Source organism: Gossypium hirsutum, chromosome A05 (assembly GCF_007990345.1).
Source record: "Gossypium hirsutum isolate 1008001.06 chromosome A05, Gossypium_hirsutum_v2.1, whole genome shotgun sequence".
In the NCBI taxonomy this organism is placed as follows: domain Eukaryota; kingdom Viridiplantae; phylum Streptophyta; class Magnoliopsida; order Malvales; family Malvaceae; genus Gossypium; species Gossypium hirsutum.
Window position 1 is genome coordinate 50,732,740 of NC_053428.1, and position 6,547 is coordinate 50,739,286.

Consider the following 6,547-nt stretch of genomic DNA (forward strand, 5'->3'; position numbering starts at 1 on the left):
TAGCCGCTGCATGTCCATACGGCCTAACTGCCATGCCCGTATGCCACCTCCAACTCCATTTTTGACGCTCAATTTCTCTCCCTTAGCATTTATTTACTCTTTTCACCTCTATTCTACTTACTTTTAATGTTTATTTTTAAAATAATCTTTATTTTTCTCTTACTATTTCCATTTTGTTCATTATTTCTGCATTGTTAGATTCTTTATCATACATTTCATGTTAAATCGAGTTGTTAGGAAAGCCTCACTCTTTTCTCATACACATGCCATTACTATGCCCATTCTCATGCAATTACAATGATAATGTCACGAAATTATGCTATCAAAATAATTATGTTGGGTAATTTTGGTTAATTTTAGTAGCTGTGGCTGAAATTATGATTTTTATTTGAAATGTGACTTTATTTTACTTTGATCATTCCTCAAGATGAATTAATGGTTTTGTTTGCAGGAACATGTCATATTCACGAGGAAAGAAAACCGCTATACCGACTTCAAAGAAAAGGAAGGAAGCGTCATCTTCCGCGCCACGAAAATTCGTCACCCTCTCCTGCAGTTTCCCCAAGGGCCCTAAGAAGAACTTTTCCAAATACTTCGACCCCGACCTTTAATTGCAGGCCATTGCATCGATTGGGCTGTCGTACAACAAGTTCAGTTGGCTGATGCGATTCAGGCCCTCCTAACCATCGACACTTGGTACCTATTCTTTGGGATCATCGAGCCAACATACCTCGAGCTCACGATGGAACTATGCTCAACGTTCCATCTTCAGACCGTAATGACAAACTACGATGATCCTGGCACGGTCCAATTTTGCCTAGGCGGATTAGTCTGCCAGTTCAGCGTCCTAGAATTTGGTACGGTGCTAGGTTTATATACAGAGGAGTTCAAGGAGGAGAATGAATTACATGCTTTCAACCGCCACATCTATCGTTCTCCTTCACGGTGCTGGGACGCACTAGTACTAGGTGAGGCCACCTACAATCCCAGCCGCTCTAAGGCATCAGCTCTCCCTCCCTCTCTAAGGTACTTACATGCCATTTTGGCTCACATGATTACAAGGAGGTAAGAGAGCACTATCGTTGTCAACACTCATGATGCCTACTTCTTATGGTGTATGTTGCACGGGCATGTCATCGACTTTGCCTATTTCATTGCCCTTGTAATTCGGCACCAGACGAAGCGGCATAGGAAGAGGGTCATCTCCATTGGCCCCTATGCGACTCAGTTGGCTCGACACTTCGGGCTCCTCAGCACTGCGGTCTAAGAATCATCCCTTACCCTTATCGGCCAGATGTCTCCATAAGGCATCTCGAGCATGCTTAGCATGAGGATGATTGAGAGGCACCGAGGAACCTACCCTCCCCAATATCATCTCTCCCAATCTACTGAGGAGAAGGCCTACGAAGACATTCCTGATGATGTCCCCCCACAGCACGAGGACCCACTGACTCAGCCACCACCACCCTCTCGTCCAGTTCATACGGCGGCTTCATATGCTGGCATCTCTGAGCGCCTCTCTCGATTCGAGTAGCAGTGTTTTCAATGATTTGATAACATTGATGCTACTCTACAGCAAATTTGTCAGCACATCCACATCTCATCACAAGTCCCACCTCACGAACCTTCCAGCGATGAAGATGTTTAAAAACATTTATTTATTATTTTATGTTTTTAATTTTTATTAAAACTACTTTTTATTTTTATTTTTAGTTGATTTGAGAATTTTATTTTTAATTATCAATTTTGGTTATTTATTTATGAGTAATTATTCTTCCTAATATCCCCTAAAAAGTTCTTGATTTCATCACAGTTATATGTGCTCTTAAGCTCATCATCGCAAAGGAACTAAAAACTCCACCGGGAAAGGTTCTCCACGACTACCATGTCCTGATCTACCACGACCATAGCTACGACTAGATATAATATTCTTTTGGTGCAGGACTTATGGACTAATAAACCTTTACCACCACCGGAGTATCCTCCTCCACTCTTGCACCGATTACTCTCCAAAACTCCAGTTCGAGGAATTCATCATACAGGAAGTTTCACTTCTCTCCCTATTTTATTCCTATATTATTATATCTATCTTTGTACATTGAGGGCAATGTACATCTTAAGTGGGGGCATATTTATTTCATTATCAGAAAAATCCCTAAATAACTGTCTTGTTCTCTTGAAAAGCTTTCATATCATATTTAGGATAAATTTTGATTGATTTATAATTTCAATTGATATATCTTGAATTAAAACATAGGCATTTATGCATTGATTGTTTAAACTTTAAGACATTTGAGAATCAAGCATGATAAGTTGATTTTTAAGAATTTAAAATCTTAGGTTGTTTCCCCAAAGTTTAGGTATTACTTTGAGTTGGAATTCACGAAGTTTTAAACATCGAAAATCCATAATTTTTGTGAGATTTTTGAGCCTTTTGAGCATTTGTTAATTCTTTCATGTCTACTTTTATAATTGCTTTGAGTGCGTCAATATCGAACTGTTATTCTAGAACTTGCTTGATTATGCATGTCAAGACCACACCATTTCATTTGATATGTCAAAATGATTAAGGCACTTAGGATTAACCCACTTATGCCAAGAAAAGCCTACCTCCACGATTAACCCCTAGTAAACCCCCTTGAGCCTAACAATCCATTTCTTGTATTACCCTTAATATTAACCCTTAACCCATTTTTGTTGAAATCCCCTGAACTAATCCCTATTTTTTGTTGAGATTTGAGTTGAAGAAATTGCTTAGCTATGTCTTGTTCTTAAGAGTTAGTCTATGTTATTTGACATGTTCTTAAAAAAACATTAAATAACAAAATGTATACACATTAGTAATTCTATATTCTGAGAAGAAGCCCTGTTGTACACAAGTGATGATTAACCCTTTTTCTAGTTAGGCAATTTTTCAATTCAGTACACAAGTGATGATTAACCCTTTTTCTAGTTAGGCAATTTTTCAATTCAATCTCGATTCTAACCCTTTCTTTCAGCTTGTGACCACACCCCCTAACCAAGCCTCATTACAACCCTCTAAAGACCTTTTGATTAATGTATCATCTTAAATTATAGTGGTGGAGATTTGATTTTCATGCAAGCCTATGGTAATAACTTTTCATTATTGACTATTAAGTGCTTCATTTATTGTCCTTAAACACCTCTAGTGATTTGAGTGAATCTTCACCGAGGATGTGAAACTCTGTGATATTCTGAATCGAAGGTAATTACTTAGATGAGGGGAGACACCTATGTTTTCAGAATAAAATTCTCAACTTGGAATGTTTGAAACTTTTATGCTCTTTTAGTTGAATTCTTAGTGTATGATTTCCTATGGATTATTTTGAGATATTATCGATAGAAATAATAAGTTGAGAAGAATTTATTTTGATTATGAGTTGAGAATTTTGCATGAGGACAAGCAAATGCTTAAGTGTGGGGGTATTTGATAAACCGTAATTTATACATATTTTTACCCCATGTTTAACGCATTTTATGGATGATTTCCCATTAGAATTGGTGAATTCGATGCTCTTAATGCTTTAATTTCATGTTTTGTACTTAAAAGAGCATAGGAGAGCAAAAGGAATGAGAAACAGGCCAAAAACAGAGAAAATGGGCCAACGTACGAAATCAACACGGCGTGGACTTCCTCAGAAGGGCAGCCCACACGGCCGTGTCAATCTGGCAGAATTGAAGCACGACTCACACGGGTAGAACACACGCCCGTGCCATTCTAACAGGATCAAACACAGCCTGAAATAATTGCACACGGGCGTGTCCCTACCGATCCCAAGTTGAGTCCAATTCGAAAAAGGGTAATTTTGAGGTCTCTTAGGCATTCCAAAGCCTATAAATACACCCTAGAAGAGGAAGAAAAGGGAAACATAGAATAGAAAGTAAGGAATTACTCCAAGGAAGCCGATTAATCCATCTCAGAAGCTGGATTCACCATCAAAACTAAAGATCCCTCCTCAATTTCCCCTTCAGGAGTTTTGGGTTTTCTTTATGTTTTGTATTATTTATTATTCTGAGATGTTTTCTTATTTAGTTATGAACTAAATCCCTAAATACCTAAGGGGAATGAAACCTAAGACGAATCTTGTTATTATTTTCTGAATTGTATGATAAATATTTGACTTGTTCTTAATTATATGTTCTTAATTCTTGTTTTGATATCCCAGGATACTGATTCAAGATAAGCTCTTATTCAGAGGAGAAATAGACCCTGTCTAAGAGTACATTCGTCATAATTAAGCTGAGTTGTTTGCGCCTAGACATAGGGTGATAAGATTTTGCTGGATTAGGATGAAACCTAATAAGGGGATCCATAGATCGAGTTAATGCAACCCTAGGGTGTTAATTAGAGAAAGGTTTCAATTATTCAATCTAGGGATTAGACGTTATTAGTCTTGAATAAGGATAACAACATAACTTAGGGATCTCTAAGGAACAATTTAAATGAATAAATCGTCCGATTCAGAGCCAGAATAACAAGTACAGTCGAAGTGGATTTTTCCTTAGGTATTGTCTTAATTCAATCGATTTTCCCAAAAGTAATTCCCCAATTCTATTCTCTGTGAGTTCTTAGTTTAGATAATTAGTTAGGTAAAACAAAACCTCTTTATTCTTAGGCTATATAATAAAAAGACAGTCATTACTAGTATTTTTAGTTCCTTTGGGTTCAACAATCTGGTCTTGCTAAAACTTTACTACTGTTCGATAGGTAGACTTTCCTACATCGCAATAATAGTTAGTTTCAAGAACGATTAATTATAAATATTTAGAACCTATCACAAAATCACGCGATCAATGGGTGTTTGATCATGGAGGCCACCATGAGCAATTTCATGGGCTTAGGCCGTTTTGGGCCTTATTGGACCCAACTAGACAGTGTGGGCCCCACGGACATGTAGGCTCCACATGGGTGAATCAAACGAACGTGTGGGAAATATTGGACCAGGCTGTGTAATCCACACGGCCAAGGCCATTTTTGGGCTATTGGGCCACACGGGCATGTGGGCCCATTTTCACTATTTGACTGTTAAGGTTGCATGAGTCACCCGAGACAACTGTGGACCTACTGCTAGGTCGGTAAGTGTACATGGACCCCTAACAGATAAAATGACTATTATGCCCCTGCGTGATAAAATGACTGCTATGCCTCTATGAGATGTATAATTATATTTGAGCATGCCACTTTAAACATATTGAATACACATATGATATTATGACACGTCACGACATGATGTATGATATTTTACATGGGGATGGGTTTATTATGATTGGAGGAAGTGTACTGTATTGGCAGCTCTACTGCAAATACTATTTAGTGCCGCAACCAATACTACTTGGACTGTAGGGATGGCTGGGTTGATTATATCCCCACATGGAGTGTAGGGTTGGACGGAGATAGAGTGTAGAGGCTGGTTGGGTAGGATCTCTTGATTGCATATATGTACTGTACTGTTACTGAGATGGGCTCTGGCCCAAATTGATACTGATGCTGTAATGGACTATGCTCTAATTGATACTGAACCGTCACTGGGTTAGGCTTAGGCCCAGATTGTGATTACACACTATTTGGTTTTGATTTGGGGTTGCACACTGAGTTTTTCATAACTCACCCATTTGTTTATTTGTACAGGTAATACCCAGCTTAGGCGGATCAGTGTTGCGAGGGACTCTGAGGTGGCCACACAACTACACGTATTTTCGTATTTGATTTTTAAAATATAAGTAATTTTATTTTGGGTATTTTTATGTAATAAGGCCTCTTTGGATTTTATTTTTAATTTGGGATTTAATTTACTTTGGTTATAACTTCTAGTATTAGGAACTTGAATTTTAAAAAGAAATAACGTTTTTACAAAGTAAACGTAAGAACGCAATCGATTTAGAAAGATTCCACTATAAAGCGATATCTTGACATTCAAAAAGTTTTGAAAGTAAATACCTTTTGATTGGGACGCAAGTTTAAAAAGAATGACACATTTTAAAATCATCAATAAGTTCACACAATGAAGTTAAATTTGGAAAGGGTTTTTCAACGATATCACACTTTGTGAAAAAACTCTTCAATGTGACATCGCCAGATTCGACCATAACGTCCAGGTTGGCTTTGGGGTGTTACATTTAGTGGTATCAAAGTCAGGTTGCAAAACTCGGCTGTGAATTTGGGTTTCTTCTAAAAACTTGGAATTTCCAAAAAGAACTGTTTCAAATGATTTGAAAGTATTTTGAAATGTTTTTATTGAATATGGTGCGCCGAGTCTTCGGAGCCGATTCTGTAAGTCTTTTGAAACTATTTCTTGTTTAAATTGAAATACTGAGACTATTGTAGGTAGGAGACTGTACTAAAATACTCTATTTAGGGTAAACTAAAAGCTGTAGTAAGACTGCGATCTGTGAAAACGAACTCTGTATTACTAATACTGTTTTCCATAAAATGTTTGTTAATAAACACTAGAACTATAAAAATGATGCATAAAACTATTAATACAGATAAAAGGCAATTTGATATGAGCACTAGAGGTACTCGTGG